The sequence below is a fragment of the Rhea pennata genome, chromosome Z (assembly GCF_028389875.1).
Source record: "Rhea pennata isolate bPtePen1 chromosome Z, bPtePen1.pri, whole genome shotgun sequence".
Taxonomy (NCBI): domain Eukaryota; kingdom Metazoa; phylum Chordata; class Aves; order Rheiformes; family Rheidae; genus Rhea; species Rhea pennata.
This window is the reverse complement of record NC_084702.1, coordinates 80,740,221-80,763,137: the sequence shown is the minus strand read 5'-3', so window position 1 is coordinate 80,763,137 and position 22,917 is coordinate 80,740,221. Positions and strand designations below refer to the sequence as shown.

General features: G+C 47.0%; 1 protein-coding gene across 1 annotated transcript in view; it reads right to left on the bottom strand.

The window, feature by feature from the left end:
- The window catches only part of RAB27B (RAB27B, member RAS oncogene family), a 32,046-nt gene extending 28,408 nt beyond the window's left edge, over positions 1 to 3,638 (bottom strand). Inside the window, exon 1 of the mRNA XM_062600092.1 lies at positions 3,597 to 3,638. The gene's annotated coding sequence lies outside the window, so the exon portion shown is untranslated. The remainder of the gene's footprint in view (positions 1 to 3,596) is intronic.
- Between the last annotated feature and the right edge of the window lie 19,279 nt (positions 3,639 to 22,917).

Below are 22,917 nucleotides of genomic sequence, written 5' to 3'. Positions count from 1 at the left end.
TATCTGGCTGTACTCTTGACAGGTACATATTTGTACACATCACCATTTTTCGCAAACTATTTGCACTGGGTTTTCAGTTCCTTTAATCCTGAACTTCCATTACCATGAGGTACTCGCTCACTGCATTCTGGGCTTAGGCTGGGCTTATCTGGAAACACTCAGGCTTTTCAGTGGGTGAAGAGCAGCTTTGTAAGGTTCTCCAAGATCCAAAAGAACCAGAGGCTGGCCCTCCTGCTTACATACTTGGTTTATGCCTGACACTGGGGAATGAAATACAGGTCCTCAATAAGCTGCATTTGACTTGCACTTCACCAGGCACCCTTCTGCCATCTTCAAAGCAATTCTCCTTTGCTGAGGAACAGGTAAGGAAGAGTTTGATCATAACTGAAAAGCAAGTGTTTTTGTTCCGAAGTGCTTAGGGCAGACTTGGAAAGCTCTTAGCATTTTGTTCCTTTAAACAATCACTGCAATACAAATGGTAAGCCACAATAGCAGCTGACATCTCCCTCAATACGTTAAAGCAGATTTACATTCCCTGTACCATCCTGTTTAAATAAAAGTGTACAATAGTGATCAAAATCGTTTGGCTCCTCAAATGATCTGATCCTATTTATCATGGCTCTTTAAGGACTGTCAATTGTAAACCTTTCTTGAGACAGAAAGTCATCAGTTCAAATACATTGGGGTCTCTTATACACTTAAATCGCTGCCTTTCAAACAGTAAATTATTTCCTCTTTGTACTGCAGACAATCTTATGTGAACACTGACACAATCTGATTATTCCATGAAAGGTTTTAGGAATTTAGTTTAAGTCTATTGTGCTGCTCAGACACACATCATTATCCCAGAAATTTTAACTCCTTAGAATCGCAGAGAGGAAAGTTAGTTCTCTCTTCCCACAGAGACTACCCTAGAGAGGAGAAATATCTTCCCCCACCTCCTTTTCCACTCCAAAGGCAATCGCATGCAGGAGATCGCAGCCACCTGCTGCCATGCAGCTGCCAACAAACCTCCTGAAGTTTGTTTCTCCTCTTCTTGTGCAAACAGCCAGGCTGTGGTGCAAAGTGACATGGCAGGCAGAAACAAGAAAAATAAACTCTGAAATTTTCACATCAGCTGGCTCTTTTCCTATCTCTCAAGAAATAGCCATTTCTGGCCTCTCCCTGATTAACACTAACTCAGCCTGCATCATGCCAATGGTGCAACGAGTGGACACAGGAGATGTTAGGTGCAGACAAGTACGTGGAAGGTTCTGATGGCACGCATGTGGAGTGAACCATGAGTTGCCACAAGCAAGACTAGCAATAAGTTTTATCTCTCCACTGACAGATCTTTCCTGAGACCTACCTCTGCACCAGGACAATCAGCTGACATATGCTGACCTCTGGGAATCAGTCAGTCCTTCAAGATTTAAAAGGAAACAAAAATCTTAAAGCTCCTTTTCTACTGTGAAATTTCAGGATTACACAATCCACTCTCTATCAATCACTCCAGAGAATTATTAGACCACAGAAGCTTTCTCTATTTCCATGCTACCTGGTTATTTCAGAATGCCACATTAACTATACTAGAAATGGCAGAATATTACACCACTGAATACTCCCCTGTAAATAGTCAAATTCCGATCTCAGCTGTCAAATCAAGGATACCTTCACGGTGGTCAAATCCTTTATGTTGCTTTTATGCCACCTAAGTGCAAAGAGACTGGAGAGGCAGTGCAGTATGTCAGCCTCCAGCTATTCCCTAATGCACATGAATCAGCTCTGATCCTGCTGAATGGCACTACTGAATATTGCTTCTTTATGTCATATTTCAACACACAAAAAGCAAAACATGGCCTTTGTGTTGAAATGACTCTTAGTTTTCTTCCTTGAGGAAAGACGGAGCAAAATTGAAGCTTTTGTGGGAACCAGCACAACATACACAACCTCCTCTGCAGCAATTCTCAGACCAGAGTGATCCCTGTCACACACTGCCGAGAAATGAGCTTGGAAATTTCAGGCTGCAATGCACAGACAGTAAGAAAAAACAGCTTTTCACGAGGGAAAAAAAAAAAGAAAGAAAACTCTTCTTCAGATGCAAACTCAAGACTATTAGCATGCAGGACTCACAAACATACAGGTGCAGACTGTGTGACAGGTTCTTAAGGGCATCGGGTTTTTCAAGATGCTCTTATGCCAGTTTTTGAACAACAACCACACGCTTTTCAGCAGTGACCAGGCTGTGGTGCACCAGCCTCAGCGGTCTCTAGGTGCTGGAGTCGCACTCTCTCTGCTCCCAATTAGCTAACTCCACCACTCAGGCTTTTTTATTTATTTATTATTATTATTGACTTCCCCCTCCCCCAAACACACACACACTTCCAAGGATGCGATTCATTTTACCTTTGGCATTTTTCCCCCTCTGCTGCCCAAGAATTATTTATTTTAAAGGATTTTTTTGTGCTGGAGTTCAGAAGGGAAACTATCTCCCTGCTATCTGCATACCTGACTTTTCTCCCTCTGCCACTGTCACCCACAAACACGCTCATTTCTGCAGAAGTTGTGCCTGACTATGGATTTAAGGACTAAAAAACACTTCCAGTCTCTGCAAGTGCATAAAACCACGTGAAAGATGCTTCTTTGTAATAACCAAACCTGATCCATTAGGTATGAAACACTTTTAATCACACATTAATGTAATAATACCATTCAGAGTATTTCTGAACCAGCTAAATCTTTAAATGGAAAAGCAGATCCTGTGTCTGGGGTGGTTTCCTCACGAACCTCCCCCACAGCAGGCTCTCCTTCCCCCACGGAAAGGAAGGGGTAGAGCCGACCGTGGGGCCTGCTCCGCGACCATCTTTCAGAAGAGCAACATTCAGAGGATCTGGGAATAACGGCACCTTGTAAACTCACTTTAGACTAGTGGAAAAGCACAAAGAGTCAGAAATCAAGAAAAAAAGGGAGAGGGGGAAAAAAAGGAAGGAGAGAAAAAGAGAGGAGGGGAGGGGGAAAAAAAAGGAAGGAGAGAAAAAGAGAGGAGGGGGGAGGAAAAAAAAGGAAGGAGAGAAAAAGAGAGGAGGGGAGGGGGAAAAAAAGGAAGGAGAGAAAAAGAGAGGAGGGGAGGGGGAAAAAAAAGGAAGGAGAGAAAAACAGAGGAGGGGAGGGGGAAAAAAAAGGAAGGAGAGAAAAACAGAGGAGGGGAGGGGGAAAAAAAAGGAAGGAGAGAAAAACAGAGGAGGGGAGGGGGAAAAAAAAGGAAGGAGAGAAAAACAGAGGAGGGGAGGGGGAAAAAAAAGGAAGGAGAGAAAAAGGGGAGGAGAAAAAAAAAGGAAGGAGAGAAAAAGAGAGGAGGGGAGGGAAAAAAAAGGAAGGAGAGAAAAAGAGAGGGGAGGAGGAAAAAAAAGGAAGGAGAGAAAAACGGGGGGGAGGGAAGAGGGGAAGAAAGAGAAGGGGACGGAGAGGAGGAAGGGGATAAAGGGTGGGAAAAGGGAAGGTAAAAAGGGAAAAACGGGGGGGAAATGAAGAAGAAGAGAAGGAGGTCGAAGAGAGGAGGGTTACGAGGAGCCGGGCCGCGGCGCAGAGCGGCCCGCGCGCGGCCGCCGCGTACTTACCGCAGGCGCCGCGGGGCTCCGCGGGCCGCTGTGGCCGGCGGGGGGTGGGGGTGGGGGGCCGGGCGCCGGCTCGGGGCCCGGCTGCGGCGCCGTGTGCGCGGCCGCGCGGCTCCCTGCGGGCGGCGGCGCCGCGCCCCGCCCCGGAGGCGGGAAGGGCCGCGGCGGCGGCGGCGGCGGCGGAGGCGGCGGGCGCGGCCTGACGGGCGGGCGCGGCCTGACGGGCGGGCGCGGCCTGGCGGCGCCGCCCCCGCCCGTCACCGTGGCGCGGCCTGTGCGTCCACGAGGACCCGCAGCGCCGCCTCGGCGCGTTAGCGTTTGCAGGGAAAACCGCGATGAACCCTGTGGGGACGGGCACGTAATGCTAGCATGTTTGGGCCAAAAAAACCCCCCAAATCCTCTTTAAAAACAGAGACGCGATAGGAGGGAGGGGAGAGCTCGGGCGAAAGCCTGGCAGGAGAAGGCGCGTTCTCCTCCCGGCGCTGGGCTGCCAAGGTGGTGGGCCGCTGCCGCGTCCCCGGGCAGCAGAGCTGCTGGTGCCAGGCGAGTCGCAGGTTTTTCCGGGGAGCGCCGGGCGCTGCCACGGCGTCGGAGGGTCCCAGCCCGGTTCCTGCCCCTTCCGTGAGGTTTTGTGCCAGAGCTTCCCGGTGAGACGCGATGGGGATGCTGAGGAACCGCCGGGGTTAGCGCCGCGCACACACGCGTGTCATCAAGCGGGAAATTAAAAACGCTTCCGGATTTATTACTGCCTCGAGCGTGGAAAGCTCTGCGGGTACGTGCGGTGCCTGGATGTTCACGGCACGGTAAAATCGCCCCGCGCTCGTGTTGCTAAAACTGTGGCAAATTTTCTGCCGCCTTCACCGTTTTGTCCATGCAGTTCTGATCCCGGCAGTAACAGTGCTGCGTTTAACCCCCGCCTGCCTTCCGCGAAGGCCTCTCAGGACTGCGGTTTGGAGGAGTCCTTAACTTGACTGTCCTGCCCCGTCTTCTCACCCAAGTTCTGTACAAACTGGCACAAACTCCACAAAACTAAAGTTTTGCACAAACTAACAGCACCAGATGCATCCGAGGGAAGTAGGACAAATAGTGAATAGGCAACGATGAAATACTCTTTCCCCTCCCTTTTTTTTCCTTCCCCCCCCCCCGAAGATTCACACTAATCACTACGAACTCTAAAGCATAAGATCGTATAACCTTCCTAAAAACGTCTGTTTAGTATTAGCTGTTACAACTGCAGTTTAGCTTGCTGGCCCATTTCTAGAGAGAATCGTAGGACAAGGGTTGAATGGAGGGGAGGAAGTTCTTCCAAAACCAAGCAGCAAAGAGGCAAAGGGAGAAAGCAGGGAGCCAGGCAGCTGGAGAAAGCGAAGAGCAGACGGAGCTTCAGGATGGAAATAGAAGAGCAAAGTGCAAATGGGAAAGATAGAAAAATGAAGGGAAGGAAGACAGTGTTCATCCTTGTATGGCACTGCACTGTGCCTGACCCCCCTATGCAACTGGCATGGTTTTAATAATTACATGAAAATAAATTCACTGTCCAGGCTTTAATATAAAGCACAAGCAACTCAGAAACAAAAGGTTGAGTGAGTTTCACAACCAAATGGCATACACAGGAACCTTCTGCTATTATTTTTTCTGTTTTTTAATTCTGTGTGTCCAGAGATACCTGCAAAAATAGAATAGCTGCAAGTAATCTTTCATGATCCTGGAAGGTCATTCTGGCTCCCGTGTCTAGTACCATTTTCTAGCACTTACTTACCACTCAGAGGTCTGTGTAAATGGTTTCTGCGCTTCCCCCAGGTTTGTTACTGGCAGCGTTTCCAAATGGTACTGCCACTGCCATGAGAAAAAGAGCCTTTCCAGCAGCTTCGTTCTTTAAGTTGTACAGCATACAAATAAGCCTTCTTGCTGATGTTGCTCACATATACTTTTTAAAAAGCACCTTCTACGCAGCTCGGCGTGAACAGCCGTCGTTCAGTTTAAGATCAGTCAAACCGGTTGCCAGCTGTAGCTGCTGTGACCCTCATCAGTTAGTCCCTGTTGGTCTGCTTGCCACCATCTCCGCTGGTGAGTACCCAGTGCGCGTAGACGGAGGAGATCAAACTGTTAGCAAACAGTTCTTTGAGGCAGCTCACAACGTAGCTCCCACACAGTGTCCTACAAACTGGCTGGTGATCAGCAGTGGTGCAGTTTGGCCGCAGAGGCAATCAGTAACGCTGGTCACCAGCTCTTTTTATGTAGCTGCAAACATTTTGCCAGGACAGAAGATTTCAGGCAGCAGTGTTGCCCTAAAGCAGTTGCAATTTCCAGATAAGTCTTTTCTTTATCTCCACTAGGCTGCTGAATGTTAAATGAAACAATTTGCTATTGCATATCTTTGGGTTCTTTAAATTAAAAGGCGAATGGTTTACTCGGTAACCTCAGTTTCCTGCTTATTCCTCTAACAATTAAATTCAGCATTATTCACTAGAACAGGAAATGTGCAGAGATCCTGTTCTCTCTAGATAGAGAAATTTCATGTGAAACAGCAATGACTAAACAAGTACTTGGCAGAGTTATTACAGAAAATCATAAGAAAATAGTAGCAAAGTGGCAATATTTGCTGAATAAACCTGCTTTTAAAGAAGGGCTGGATCTGCTTTGGTAACATTAGCAGGGTGCAGCATTTATGTTCCCTGTGACGAGCATATTTGCATTAGCTACTATATAGCCTCACAATGAAAACAAATATGTTATCTCATCTATTCTCCCTGTGCCTATATATATGAAGGAAAACTACCCTGCAACTGCTCACTGAGTGTCTGCAGAGGTTTGTTATTCTCCAGTAATAGGGAAGAGGCTACAGCCAACTCTCTCTCTCCTGTTTTTTTTTCTTTAATTAACCCAGAAAATTATTTCTTATTCAAATCTTTGTTTAAGGCCTGTTCTACATTGGGAAAAACATACTAATGTAATAAAATCATTTCAACTATGTTTTGCAAAATTGGCACATACCTTTAAGTAAGCTGACTTTTCTTGTGGCTCAGTTGTGTGTTTTCCACAAAGAAAGAATTAATAGCATCAGTTTTCATCTTATTAATGCCAGCTAAACTAATGCATATTCAACCTCATTGCATGTCTACAAACTTCTCATGCAAATGCGCTCAATCTGCTGTATTCTTGCTCAGATCACTTAGCTTGGGTCTGTAAGGACTGCGATACGGCAGCCTAACAGGTTCTGTGCAACGGCTGAGTTTTCTCTGTCATTGGGGTATAGGACATGTCACATTACCTTGCAATTTGCCTCCACTAAGAACAGGCTTGTGTTGTGTTACGGGGAGCCTTAACAAGCCTAGGATTGCCAATGGCCCTCAAATGGTTGTCAGTAACAATTAGGAATATTTAATGAAAGCAATCAGAAGCGAGTAGTGGCAAACTGTGCTCACATATCTCAAATGCTTTCTCATCCTGTTCCTTGAACAAAATGTTCTTTCGGAAGAAACTTTCTACATGTCTTAAGAAGCGCCAAGCATCCTTCTTGGCCCTCAAGTCAAGAACACAGTCTAAGATCACAAGTATTACTGTAAGCCTTTTGAAAAGGCTTTTTAAATTAGAACGTGGAGAGTAGATGTACAACCGGTGTGAATCTGAAGCAAACAGTTTACTTAATTATATAACGTCAACAAGTTAATCAGATAAGACATATTGTGGATTTATTTGCCTTACATGTACATCCTGTTTTCTCCCTCTTCCCCCTCCGCCCCTTCTCTGCCACCCAGATGCTCTCCTGTGTTGCTGGCTTTCTGTTAACAGGCCAGGGCCTCGCGATCTCCTGCCGAGGTTAATGTGCTCTCTGCGTGTCTGTGCCACTGTCTCTGCTTCGTACTCACGCACGCAGCTAACCTCGGGGTGTTGCATAATGTAACTCCACGGCAATCAGCAGAGCTAGATTAATTGACGCTAGTACAATATTTGCTCTATTATATCTGTTTTATAAACCGTAATAATTCAGCAGCATACACTGCAATTTTCTGCACTTTAATTAGATAGCCCGGCAATAACTAGTTAAGCGTAAGAGGAATGAACAAGTCTGGTTAGCAACCGATCCCCTCTTCCACCCAAAATGACATTAGAATGAAATGCCCAGATTTATTTATTTATTTATTGCTACCAGGAATTGCTATTTATTGCTATCAGGAATTTTTAAATAAAAGTACATGTATCTAGAAAGTTGCCTGAGATTAAAAATAAAAATATTTTCCTCAGGAGGAAAAAAACCAATCTTTTCAAGGCCAGCAGATAACTATCTTGATCATACCCATCTAGTCAGGAATGCAATCTACAATTTCAAAGTAATTTGAACCACTTTTTTTCTAAATCAGATCTATTATTTCACTTTGAAATGCACCCGCTTTTAATAATTCCCTGTGTTCCAATGTTTTAAATATTTGATATAGCTAAAAATTCAGAAACAAAGGATCAGTTGGATATTGCATACACTGAATATCAACACCTGAGTAATTATGTGCATATACATATAGTTATTAACAGTGAAGAAAGCTGTACAAGAACGCCTGTGTTGAACTTCATCGGTTCCTTGCTTTTGACTTAGCCTGCTGTGACTCCCGCTTGCTGCAGACTCAGAAGTGACAGTTAGTAAGTAGTGACCAGTCTAAAATGTCACAAAGTTCCTTTTCAATACCTAGGGCTGTTATGATGGGAAAATATACTTGCACTAATTTCAGCAAAACTGTCCCATTATCTTCACTTCAGTTAAGATCAGTCAGTTCATAACAGCTTAACATACTGTATCCATATGGGTTCCTTTTCCCTAAGCTTCCTCTGGGCATTTTCATATTATCCATGGAAACCTTACATAAACAGAGCAAAACGCAACAGAAAAATCTTTCATGCAGGCCTAAACTGCATCTCTGGTGAGCAAGCCATTGCTTTGTTTCAGTAGAGCTGACTGTAGATTTGCTTTAACAGTACCTGGAAACACTTTTATACAGTAAGCTCTGAAAAAAACAGGCGGCTGGAAAGCACTCAGCTTCACGCACAGTTCCCCACTTTTCCCACAGTGTTAGCTGTGGGCTCCTGAGGCATCAGTCGATGCCATCACTGCAGGATTTTCTACTGATTCATCCACTGAGTGAATTACAAACACAGGGAAAGAAGCTGCTCCGGTGCAGAGGGGGTTTTCTGGGAGGGCTGTAAAGTACTGTAGGTAGTATAGTGTTGTACATACCACAGTATAAAGCACATATAGGTCAGTGGAGGTAGAGAACAAAACCAAGGTGGCTGTGAGGAAGACAAGAGGAAAGACCAGGGTTCATCCCAAAAACTTTGAATGCTGCCAGGCACTTTCTGCAGCAGAATGAAGCAGCCCCAGTATCATGGCCTAAATCTCTGCTGGAAAATGAGAAAAAAGAAGCATCTAGTAATCATATGCAGAGATGTGCACCGATAACATCATATAAAGAATGGTATAACTCAGTTGAAAAGTCAGCCAATGGAGTGGGAGAAATGCGGGAGAAAGCCACTGTTCTCTGAGCTAATAGCTCAAAATCCTTTGCTCTAGTCTGAAAAAAAATCAGTTGTGTGGATGCAGAGGTAGTGATCTGGCAGGCTAGGCCCTGCGCTGTGCAGAGTTTCAGACAAGGTGAGTATAAAGATCTCCTCTGACGGAGGAGACCCCAACGTCCGCAGGAGTCATCTCACGAGGTGTCTGTGAGTCAGTCGCAGAGGCAGAGGGCAGGGATAATTTAGAGATGCGGCACCATATCCCTACAGAAGCTGTGCAATTCAGCTGTAATCACTTAAAAGTCACTAACGTGGCTTGTACAGAGCATTAGGTACCTAAAGTATTTATATATACTCATATATACTCCCATCCAGAATATGAAATGGAAGACATTTTAGCTAGGAGTCATAAAGAAATCTTTTCCTTGCACCAAATGCTCTTTCCTTATTACATGCAGTACAGAGAGGGCTAAAAAGCTCTGAATGAAATTAATGTGTAAAACCTGGAAACAGAGTGCTTTTTAATGTACTGAGTAGATCTGATCTGTCAGTGACTGGAAAATAATACAGAGTTCTGAGAAAGGAGAGAGCTTTATCCCTGGTAAAAATTAATCTCTCTAACAAGATTTCCATGAAATCATGACCCATTGGAAAAACGCTTCTAGATGTCTTCCGGCTAATTAAGCCCTGGAAAGAAAGCGTGTGTTTAAAGAGGCTGTGCCAGCTGGGGCAGAGCAGAGCAGCCAGCGCCAGCCTTGGTCTTTGCAGGCCACCTCGCTCTTGATGCTGCACCCTTCCATTAGAAATTCTGCTTGAGAAAAAAGCATCATTTCTCACCTGAAAGCTAGCACAAATGTGGTCAAAGCAGCTGCTTGGGCAGGAGAGTACTGATGAAGGGAAAAATAAAGTACGAGTCAAGCAGGAAGCTGGGGCTGAAGTCCCCAGCCTTGCACACTACCTGAGCATGGGCACATTGTGCCCTTTGAGATCACCTGGGGTGTCTGAGACTCGCTTTGGGCTGGTAGATGCAGCAGTGGACCTAACTTGGAAACACGGAGCAGGAGAGTTAGGTGGGACCTACTTTAGTGAAAGAACAGATGCTTTGCCCCAAAAGGAACAAATGTGGCCTAAGTGCTTTAAAGATTCGACAAGAAGTAGCTCCTCATATTTAAGTGGAAGCATATGATATGAAATAAAGATGCAGCACGGAGGCAGTCAACAGCACAAATTCAAATCACGCTCATCAAGCCTTGTCACCTCCTGTTAAACATTGACCCTGTTGGATCCCAGGTGGCTTCTGCAGAGCCACTTGAATGTGGTTAAGCTGGAGTCCAGGAGAGCTTCTTAGCCTGGCCATTAAAACAAGCTTGAATAGCTGTCCAGTGCTCTGGAGAGCGAGGAACGTGCCTTGCATTCAGGGCTGGGGCTGCCACTTGGCCGTCCGTGTTGTTCATCGTTCCCCAGTGGTGCTCTAGATACAATAACCATGGCTTGCTCAATTTTCTCTGCAAGTTTATTTCCACTCTAACCATATGCATTGTTATGGAAAGGGTATTAATGAGAGGAAATCATGCTTTTTTGCATCATTCTCAAGCTTGGCAACAGTTCTGTTTTTCTTTCTGTATTTTCCTAGCTATTCTGGTTTTCACCATTGCAGCTGGAATGGTTTGGTCAAACCAAGACTACAGCAGAAATAAGTTGGCCTTGATTTTGCGTGTAATTCCTTACCACATTGGAAAATACTTGTGGTTTCTCCTTGCTGCGCTGTTACATTGAGAGCTCGTGCTGAGGTTCCCGTCTCCGTCAGCAGAGTGGCACACACCAAAGGGAGCTCCGAGTCTGCTCCTTGACTGACAGCCAGGTCACCTCCTGGCCTTCCCCCCTGCCATTTTGCCAGAAATTCAGAGCCATACAAAAATATGTCAACTGAAGTGCACAACCAGTTCCTTTTAGCATCAGTGACATGGGAATATGATCAGCCTTCCTGAAAAAATAATTTGCTTGGATACCAATTTTCTGTAAGATTTGAATGGGGTATTTCTGCTCTTAAACCAACCCAAACATTAGCTAACTTTCAGAGAGATGTTTCTGTGCTGTGGTGGGCTATTTTCTTTGTCCTGGATGTCAAGCCAAGAGAGGTTTTTTTCATGCCTGGCAACAGAAGTTGTTTCATCATACCTCCACCCTTGTCAGCTGTATGAGACATTTATCCGTCACCTAGAAAATTCTTGAAAACCAATACAGTAAGAGCTTTAAGGTAAATACAATCTTCAAACTACTCTGCTATTGTGAATCTATTTTCAGTGCCACTGAAATCTATTTTAAAATATTTAAAAACCCTTCCAAATCTTTTATCAGTTCTTTCCTCTCTCTCTTTTCTTCTTTATTTTTCATCTCCATGTTTCATGTTTCAGCTTTTTTACTGACAGTGCCTGCAGCACAAACAATATTCAAGGCTTTACACAGAGTCATCCTGTCCTCTTTAGAAAGCTAATATATTTTATTTTACCATGGAAACATTCTTAGAGTCTTTATAATCTCAATGAGTAGTGAAAGGCTTGCTCCTGCAACCCATTTTTCATATATATAGTCCTCCCTGATAACAGCAGTCCCATGTTTCATCTGAATTGTGAAACAGACCCTTATCTGTTGGCTCTGAAAGATCTCTATTGTAATGGCCCCAGCAGCTGAAATGTCCAAGGACTACAACATATGCATTGGGAATAAAATGAAGTGCAACACTGTGGCCCGTGATCAAGTGTATCCGCCAGAGAAACTTCATGTCTAATCTGACAGTTGACAAATAATACCTTTCTTTACTTTCTACTAATTACTAGGCTTCCGTTCTATGATAAGAGCACATTTCTTCAGGTGCAATAAGGAAACTCCAAGAAAAATACCATGCTCAATTTTTTTTAATGTCTTGACTGTGGGTGCAAATGCTACTTAAAACACCTTCCTCCTTGTGCCTGACCATCAGGAGCTGGATAGAAGAGTAGCAGGGAATGAATGGGCATACTGATGTCTGGCATCAAACTGCTATACCAAGTGCTGGATGCTGATTTTCTACTGAAGACTAAGGGATGGACTCACAGCATAGCCGAAGTTACTTCACTGAAAGACTCATGACTATATATCCACAGTTTTCTTTTTGTCTCTGTGATGTCTTCACAATTTTGCAAACCATCTTTTTTGCCCGTAAAAGTTTGTTCCTCTTTTGCTCAGATGATCTATTTCTGCATATTGTACATTATGAGAAGAGAATACAAATGAGTTATGCTTTATTTTGCAGGCAGATAGCTTTTCTTAAAATAAAAGCAGAAAAAATTATTTAGCATCTTCTCACAATGACTATGAACAGGAAAATAGTCTTTCATATGCATTTTAAAAGTGAATTTCAGTTCCCTCTTTTTGTCTTTTCTTCTGCTATTTGCAGTCATTAAGAAGCCACATAAATGCTCACGGAAAAGGAATTTAAAGCTCAGCGCTTGAAATACTCACTACTTGTGAATTTTGAATTGTACATTGAATTACAACAGCCACCACTCAAAAGTCTTTGGGTAAGCTTACATACATGGCTTACATACATTACTTTCCCAAATAATTAACTTTGAGGAACAGAAGCTATATCATCTGATCTAGGCTTAATTGTTGAGTTTGAAACGCTGAATATTCAAAACAGTATTTGTAATTGGCAGACCACAGTGAATACCTAGGGGAAAACAAAAACACATTTCACTGCATAAATAACTGATCAAACAGATTGGAGAGCATACCGAACAGAAAATACCTGCTTTAAAAAGATCTTTTCATACCCAATTCACACACAGAAGAAAGGACTGGGGAAACTGTGACCGTGTTGGATCTGGGAGCTTCAGCTCTGCGTTCAGCAGGACTCAGTGAGCCTCAGCATTGCCCCCATCTAGCTGGCTTGCTCAGCACAGGACACATCCAAATTGTAACCAAAATGTTATTCAGCTCAGTCCTAATTTTAGAGATAGAGGCACAGACAGAATTATATTAGTCTGTAACACTTCCCGGTCTCAGTGGAAACCGATGGCAAGCCTGGTGCTGGTTGCCACCAGCTGAACTCAGCCTGCGGCGTGATGAGCCGTGGCTGCCAGGCGGGCAGGAACAGCCGTGGGAGCCTGGTGCCACAGCTGGCACGGCTTGGCTTGGCAGGGCCACGTCCCTGCGGTGGTAGAGCTGGGGGGGAGCTGATGGCCCTGGAGGGCCTGCCTTGTCCCATGCTCCCAGTTGTCCATTAACAGGTACTGAGTGGGAAGACTTTGAAAGCCCCTTTTAACTTACAAAAGAAAGAGGGATATATCTTCCTTAGTCTGACTGAGACATTTTTGCCCCAGTAGGATGGAGACAGCTATTTTTGCTAAATGTTCTCCTTGACTTACCTGTGGGATCATTCAGATGTGTAAGTGCTGGGAGGAGACTGCATTAAGAGCCAAAAGATAGCACCTGCCACGGCATGCGGTTATGAAACAGTGGGTTGAAACTCATTTGCTGTGTAATCGTATATGGTGCTCATTAGCCTCCCATTGTAATTAGTGGGGTAGTGACTTGCATGCTAAATTAGGCAGAGCGCTGTTACAGCCGCTCACTGCAGTTGCACCCTGTGGGTTAGGTAGGTGCTGGGCAGAGTGATGGTGCAACAGGAGGTGTCGTGGCCGAGGTCTGCAGAGCTGCGTCCAGCCCCGCTCTGTCCCCAGCTGTTTCTGCGGCCCCAGGCCATGTGTACACCCTCCTCTCCAGCACCTAACCAGGAGGATCTTGTGCACCGTGCTCATGCAGGGATGTCTAAGTCATGCAGGCCAGAAACAGGGCTGCTGGTCCCTCCTGCTCTGTCCTGCAGGAGATGGTCTGACACGATTGCGTTCAGGTGTAGCAAAATCAATATTCAGCTTTGTAACCCTCCCAATTTCACTTTTGCGTGATCAACCACCCAGCCCCAAAGCAGAACTCATCTGGGAAAACTTGAGGCATTTCCCGGAGTGCTCTGGAAAGGTTCCCGTGTCCGATTTCTGGGAGGCGGCCGCCTGCGCTGGCCCTGCTACCAGGGTGCCAGGAGAGGTGGCTGCGGAGGAAAAACTCTGCGGGTCCCGCTCAACCCCTGCATGTGGAGAGCAAACAGCAGAGCCAGGACCAATGTCATGGTCATCAAAAAAACATCATTGTCCCATTCACCTTAATAAGTTATTCATATGGAAGGCTTAGAAAAATAATTCTAATATTAAAAGTGAGTCATCTTCATTATTAAGCCTGTATATATGATGGATTAAATTGTTATATGTGTACTGCCGATTCTTCTGCTGCTTAACTAGCCCTGTGGGACAAAATACCACGATGTGTGTGGTTACCTAGTATGTTTTAGTGGGTGAGGTGAGAACTTCAAACAGCGTTCTCCTGCGCCCTGGCCTTTGCTAGAAGCGGGGCCACATACCGTACAATAAATAGCGTGAGTCATACTTGTTTTTCCTTTTCTCCTGTCAGCTCCACCCTGGCAGATACTGTGGGCAGCCAGTGAGTAACATTTTTGAGGGAGACCTAATCCAACCCCCATGCTTTCAATTCTCCTGCACCCAGACCTACCCAGTAGCTAATCTCATTTTACTTCCTGGCGTATTACTGCTCAGTCCCTTCCTGCTTTCTCCGAATGTTTCTTTTGGACTTGGATACCAGCCTGTGCCAATCTGTGCAGAAAATGTATTATTCCGTGCTGAAGGAGTTTGCATGCTCTCTGGCCTGTGCCATGCTTCTGCCAGGAGGAAACCTGCCAGGTGTTTTCCATTCCAGAATGAGGATGCTCTTAACGAGAGAAGCGCGACGTACTTACATCCCTGGTCAAACCCATCCTCTGGTATCTTGCAAGGACCTATGTGACTGTGTGCGAAATTTCTGAGCTCAAGGACATACCTGAGTAGATTGCGTCTGCTCGCCACCTCAGCCCATGTGGGAGGGCCTCAGCTGTACACACAGTTAATACATGATTCACCGTCCATATGTTTTCTTTGTCTGTGTTTTCACCATGAACAGCAGAGCACCAAAGTCAGGAGCTCATGAACTGCATATAAAGTTGTATTGTGTATTTTGAATACTTGTTTCCTTGTCCTCTTTGGTGTTCCCTTTGGTATGCACCACATTTACTTTAAAGAGGCTTCCTGAGATAGCCCCAGAGGTTTGTGTGGTGCTTCCAGAGTGCTGCCCAGGGGTGTGAGTACAGCGTTACTCCAGCACAGACCAGTGTAACACAAACAGCAGGTTTGCTTAGTAGTTACCATTTCAGTCTCCTTGAACACTAATGAGGCTTTCTACAGGTAGAAGTATGAGTTAGATCCAAAAAGAGAGTTGAGTGCCACAACACTGAGCAAAATCCAGAACCATGTCAAGGCAATGCTTAGGAGGAGGTCGGCAACCTCAGAGTGGGACCCTATGGAAAGCCAGCACGCTGTGCCAAACCACAGGGACGTGGCGCAGGGGGACAGGAGCCCGTGTTGTGATCCCCCCACCCCGGTGACCACTAGCTGTTTTCGTAACAGACCGGGAATGTTGCCATGAGATAGGAATAACTCCAGGGGGAACATTCCCAAGAAAACAGACCTATGTTTTTACATACATGCCCAGTTGCTATGATCATCTACGTCAAGGAGAAAAACACAAGCAGCTTTCTAGGCTGAGTACCTGACTTAGGGTAAATAAGGCACCGCTATGCTTGCAGATGGATGGATGTCGGAAAGGGACGGGCACATGAACGATGGGCAGACAAATCGGGCAACACCAGCTCTGCGTCTGGCTGAGAAGCCTTGCGGGTGGCTGCGAGATCTTTGCAGCCTGCCAGAAGTCCTGCCGACTTTCTGTGACTTGGGAACTGATGCAAAGCCCAAACCTCCATACGATCAGGTGTCTGCGCATCCTACATCTTCAACACAACTAAACACTGGTTTTCCACCTGTGATTGCTGACCTCCTGGGACTCCACAGGCTATTTCTAAGGGACCATGAAGAAAAAAGAGTCTAGTGGGGGAAGCAGAAAATAATGAAACAATCTGTTCCCCGAAGGAGAGCTTGGATCCAACAGGCTGGATTCATCCAGCCGGGGGAAGCCTGTATCTCATCCTGTCTTTGTCACATGAGCCTCAAATCAGACCAAAACCAAACCACTCTGTGCAGGTCCTTTAGCAAGCTAAAAGCAAGCTTAAAAAAATATTGCATTACAAAGTACCCAGTTGTTATTCAAAATTACTCATATTGATTACACAGTTGTACACTATTACCTTATTTTATAATGCAATTATTTTAGTAAATGTATTACAGTGGGAAAGATTATGAATTTATAATTGAAAAGAGACAAGTACTTCAGTGATAACATTAAAGTAATAGATGGCTTTGGAGAGAGAATAATTTTGCAGATACATTGAATGTCTTAAGGAGCTATTTACCTCTGCATAGCCCCTAGCATTGCTGTGGGATGCTGGATGTCAACCACCGAGTAGACTAAATGATAACCTACATGATATAATTATCCCCACTACATTATCAGTATCAGAATTCATTGTATAAATCAAGGATTATTCTCTTTTATAAATTTTAGGGCACCTGCTGAATTAAGAAACTCACAATTGCTCTAATAACATCAGGTTAATTTAACTACATTCTGAAATGTTACCTGGAAAACATGGGAAGAATGGATTGAGGATGCAATCAGGGATTAGCATTTGTGTCTAAATTATACGGACGATAGTTAAAGCAAGGCTGTGCAACAGGAACAGGCGTAGTGGTGTTGCCTACGAGCAAAAGAAACGCGGCAGTTCGAAGCAGCATTTCCCCGCTCCACCAGCTATTCCCGTTGCCGCTCGTTGGCTTCCCCAGGGAAAGGCGGAGGTTGTGCTAGTTCCAGCCTTCGGCAGACAGCGCAGTCCGCACCCCGTGGGGGACTGTCCGCGTTATTTTTATCTGCAACTTTTTAACTGCAATCCGGCTATAGTGAAACAGGACTGATCTCAAGCTTTTTCCGGTCTACCTGGCGTGTTCCCTTGCAGATCCAGATACACGTTTCGGGTTTCCTATTAGTGGTATAGCCTTTTAACCTAAGCTTTGCAGTCTCTGTGGAGTTATTGGGTGTTTTCAGCACAGGCTATTAATTTCAGGCCTGTTAAAGAAGCAACGAAGCGCTGCAGAGGAGGAGCGTGTAGCGCACGTAAGAGGCTAAGCTGCGGCGAGCGTTTGCAAGCCGAGCAGGGCTGTGCGATGCTGGCCTTGCAGCAGGGACGTGGCAACAGCGGTCTGGCAAAGCCCAAATACCAGCTCAGGCCTCGGAGATGCGCTCGCGCCGCTGCGCTAGGACCTGCCGTTGGGACTCGTCTCCGAGCCCGGGGCCTGCGGGAAAGGCGGGGGCTCCGGCAGGGCGCCCCGTTCCTCTACGGGGAGCGTGGCCGCAAGGGTTTCCTAGCGTCCTCCAGCCCAGCCACAGGCTCCAGGTAATGAGCTTTGAACAACTTCCCGGTAATCATTTTTGTCAATACTCTGAAGATTTTCTTGATGTTCAGCTGATCTCTTTCTACTACATCGTTTCATAGAATCATAGAATCAGTAAGGTTGGAAGGGACCTCTGGAGATCATCTAGTCCAACCTCCCTGCTCAGCAGGGTCACCTACAGCATGGTAGACAGGGTTGCATCCAGGCGGGCCTTGAAGATCTCCAGACAAGGAGACTCCACAACCTCTCTGGGCAACCTGGGCCAGGGCTCCGTCACTCTCACAGGGAAGAAATTCCCCCTCATATTCAGGCAGAACTTCCTGTGCTTCAATTTCTGCCCACTTCCTCTTGTCCTGTCACATGGGACAACTGAAAAGAGTTTGTCCCTGTCCCCTTGACACCCTCCCTTCAGGTACTTGTCCACATTGATCAGATCCCCCCTCAGCCTTCCCTTCCCCAGGCTGAAGAGGCCCAGCTCTCGCAGCCGTTCCTCACAGGGCAGGTGCTCCAGCCCTCTGATCATCCTCGTAGCCCTGCGCTGGACTCTCTCCAGTAGCTCCATGTCTCTCTTGTCCTGGGCAGCCCAGAACTGGACACAGTACTCGAGACGTGGCCTCCCCAGGGCTGAGCAGAGGGGCAGGATCACCTCCCTCGACCTGCTGGCAACACTCTTCCCAATGCACCCCAGGAGACTATTGGCGTTCTTCGCCACAAGGGCACATTGCTGGCTCATGGTCAAGCCTATTATTTACAATGCATCCTATTATTTACAATACATCCCCATGCTCTTTGCACCTCAATAATTCCTCTGCATCCTGGCTGCCCACAAACTTCATCCATCTCTAGATATTTATTTGCCTCTTGCCCCTTTACAGCTCCATGCTGTAAAATCTTAATGCCTTGTTGCTACAGACTACGAAAAAAGAGAAGGCACGTGCCTCTATCAGAAAAAACCAAATCCTCAAGGAAGCTGTGAAAGGCTGAAGATAACTGATATGAAGCGTCTCTAATGGCTTTTGTGTACGATTCTCAAGAAATTTTCAACCATGCCAGCAAACGCAGAAATGAAAAAATATTCAGTCAGCAACTGAGAGACCATAATGTGGCAACAGAGAAAATATGGCACTAAATAAGGAAAGGCGCAGCAGGCAGGCGTTCGAGTCTCGCACGCTGCTAGACGCAAGCTACAAAACCAGCAGTTAAAAAGCAAAATTTCCTATCACATGGTGAACATATGTGTGGCCCAGCCGAGGTGAAGCAGACCGTGGCAGAATTACTCTCCTGACAAAGCATTTTACACCTCCAATGCATTTTTTTCAGGGTATTTTTTTTTAATTGCCCCGGAAGTCCGTGCTGAGCTCTCGCTGCCAGCACCAGCCCGGCGCCGAGGGCGTTGTGCTGCAGCAGGACGAGCAGCGCTCGCTGGCGCAGCGTCCCCTCTTCCCCCAACCCCTGGCTGTCCCAGGACACAGACGTGTCCTGCATTGCAGGGGAAGGACACAGGACAATCCCCCAGCAGCACCCAGGCGGCAGAGACCCTCCTCCTCCTCCTCCTCCTCGCCCTTGCCCTCCAGATGAGTCTTGAAGCAGCAAAAGCCTTTTGCAACATTTTGCATGCCTTTGGCATAGGAATTCGGCAGGTTCCCGCGCTGGCAGGGCGCTTCCCGCTGCACCCCGGGGAGACGCGTATCCTGCAGCGGTGCAGCCAGCGAAAGCACCCGCAGCACCGAGCCAGGGCAGGGGCGACTGCAAGCGCAGCCCTGCTGCGCCGCGAGACGTAGCCTGTCCCTGGAAGAAGCCCGATCGCTCTCACAGGCAGCAGGAGCGTCGTGCTCGGGCCGGGCAGCTCCCGGGGCGTTCGTGCGCCTGGCTGCCGCGGAGCCCGCGAGCTGCCCTGCGGCTTCGCGGGGACGCTCGCTCGCGGGAGGCTTGCTCACGTTTCGCTGCTGCGTATCCGACTGCCCCGTCGCACGTGGACGAGCAAACACAGCACGCGTTACAGTAAATCGTCTGCTGTCCAGGCACCAGAACTTGCTTTTCCTGACGCTTTCAAGCTGATGCAGAAACGCTGCTCATGTGCGAATCTTAATGTGCCTGCGAGTTGCAAACTGCTGTTGCTGATCAGGTAACTATTCTGGAAATTCACACCAGAAAGAAAAACCCTCTAAGAAGCAATTTGTGTAATCAGAGATCTGCAATAGAGGAGCCAAATCCTGCAGTGGATATTTCTTTGCAGCTCTAAGGCAGTTTTTTTTTTCTAACCTTAAGACAGCAAAACCAGTCGCTGGACTCGGGGCCTCGAGCGCACTGGAGGGAAGAGCCTTGCTGGGCTACCCGGCCGCTGCGGCGATGGTCAGATAAAACGGCTGCAGCCCCGTCTGCCGGGCCAGGTCCCGGCATGGGAACCAGGGCAGAGCCGCAGCTTTCCCCAGCTTCGGAGCAGGGACGAGCCAACGCTGCCGGCACACTTTGGGCTGGAAACCGCATGGAAAGGTGGTGTCAGGAAAAGGAAGATTTGGAAGGAAAAGTGAGCTATGCTCGTTATTTCAATAAAAACATCGAGTGTGGACAGCATTCCTTTCCCTTTTCGTTAAACACTGCCTGTTGCTCTTGAGGCTATTGCTACAGAGAAGAGATGAGCATCTTTTTTGCAAGCATTGATCATTTTAGCATCTAGGAGCTGGCAAGCGATTTGCATGCTCTGAATCAGTCTTATGGCACTGATGCAGGTTCCCGCTCACTCATTTTTCGGAAGAGCAGAACTGTGCAGCCCTGACAGCTTAAATGAAGCCTGTAGCAGGGTCGAGGTGTGGACGTGCCCCAGCCAGCAACGCTCGCCTGGGAGCGTGCATTTCCCGGGGAATGGAGGCTGGGCACAGGGAGACGGGAGCTCCCTCGGGTCTACGACAGAAGACTTGCTGCTCTTTTGCATTCCTTGCCCCAGGAAATAGCTCACGCTGCAGCGGCCCAGCTGCGTGCAAGCGTTAGCTGTTTGCACAAAGTGGACCCATGTCTAAATACAAATCCTCGTTTTGTGCACCCCAAACTCGTAGACACAAGGGCTGCACGTGCATTTTTCCTGACATGCTTGCTCACTCTTTCAAAAACGTGACCTTCCTGCCTTTGGGTATAAGTTGCTGATGAGCAGAGAAGTCATTTTCCTTAGTGAAAGACTTTGCTGTATTAAGACAAATAAAAAACATTTGGAAACAGTCGGTGCGCATTTCCAGCTTGATCAAGATTCATGATGCAAAATGCAAACGTCATGGAAACTAGTGGCCAGTTTAAATAAAATTAATACAGCTATTGCAAACATTTGAAATGATCAAGAGTTTTTGCAGGCAAGAGACTTGGTAAAACTCAGCGGACGCGAGCGTCGCGTGGGGGGGAATGGTGTGCCCCGTTCCAGGACGGCCTCCATGAAGCTGGAGATTAGCTGGATTCAGCTGCTCCTGCCTTTAATCACTTTGGAAAAAGCACGTTTTCAAGATGGCTTAGGCACACGCCTGGTCATTTTCTGCAGCAGCAAGTTTAAATTACTGTGTTAAACTCCTTACTCTCCCTCTCTCCGCTCTCTCCTCGAGGCTGCGGGGTGTCCACAGCACACAAAATCTTTTGAAGGAAAAAAATCAAAGAACCATGTAGCCGACCCAAGCGGAGCCCGTTTGTCCAGGATGCAGCATCCATCCCTCTGCGGAGGTGTCCGTCCGTCTTTGCAGGGTACGGAGGTGTCCGGTAAGAGTCTGACTATTTTAAGGTAGCTATGAGCTAGAAATCATGGATTTGCAGTCTAATTTTAAATAGAAAAGCATCTTTCTGGAAAGCAGAGAATGAAGTGCTGTTAACTGTGCAAACGAAAAGCCCCATGCATCAGTCCAAGCAAGAGCAAACTTCGGGATTAAAAATGAGTGATGAGCATTACAGACGTGCCGGCGTTGGCCAAGTGTCGTCTTCGTGACAGTGTTTTGTTGTTAAACGTGTGTAGCGAGTGCACACGTGTTGCAAAACAAACTTCTTTGTTTGACTGCCCGTGTTTTGCCCCTAAAAGCACTGGTTTCCTAAGTAATACTTACATCCCTGAAAATAACTCGTATGTGGCCCTTAAAAGGAATGCGTTAAATCCGGTAGGAATGACCGATGGCCCTTCGGTGATTTCTGATCACCAGGTCAGCTTGCAGCATTTCGGCAAGGATTTTAAAACCCGCTACACTCCCTTTTCACGTGCATATGCACCCTCTCAGCAGTAACTCCACGTACAGTTTTTTCCACTGAAAACTGGGTTCCCCTTGGTTTGAAAGTAAGGTTTGAAGCGTAATTTTGTGACGCTGAGTAGCTGCCACAGCTACGGCAGAGGAGCTACCTGAAAATGTAAAGCTGAGGTTTGCTTTTGAGTTATCTGAATAAAACTTAGTTCTTCTTAAGAAGCGAAGTTTTTAGGCTCGGGTTAAAAGCTCGAGGAAGGACTTTAGATTTGCGGGTTACCTTGCTGCAGTATTGACCGTCTGGCCTGAAAAACAAGCCTGCACCGGACGCGCTTAATCCGAACGGCAAACAGGGCGGAAACCTCCGGAGCGGGCAGAGCCGGAGTAGGAGTCCTCCGAGTTACGGCGGAGAGCCGAGGCTCTGCGGGAGCCTGGGGCGCAGAGGGCAGTGAGACGGCTCCGATTTCCCCCTCTGCATCTCGTACGGGCAGGCCTGACCCGGGAGCGCCCGGCACGGAGAAACGCATGTGAACAGCATTCGAGAACAAGAGCCAAATTCCCCGCAGTCGGACAGCTTGAGGAGCGGGAATCTTCAGAAAAAAAGTTTCTGAGATTCAGGACAAAAATCACGATTCGGGATCGTGTTCACGAGTTCAGGAGGAAGACGTTGCATTTTAGAACGATTGTTTTGGATATGTTCATGGATGTGCCAAAGCTTTGGAAGCAGTCAGGTGACTTCATCTGGTCTATTGGTTCTCTCCTCTTCTCTTGCAAAGTGCAGAGTTATAAAATAATTTAAGTTGGGACTTCTGAAAATCAACCAGTCCAGCTCCCTGCATATAAATCCTGGAAGCAGGAATTCAGCCCGCTCTTTATCCCCTGGCTGGTTGCTCCTTTGCGCCTGACCGAGGGCTTTGCTCTCGGAGGAGGAGCCCCCGCGCCGGCGGGCGGCTAGGAGGGTCCCCCCACCTTGCTTTCACTCCTGCTCCCCGGGGACAGAGAGGGATGCCTCAAATACGAACTTCATTGCAAAATGCAAATCTGGGGACACCACGAAGTGTCCCAACAGCTCGTGCTGCTTCCAGGCTGCTGCCTCGCAGCTCCTGTGGCGCGCGCCGGGGGGACCAGCACGGC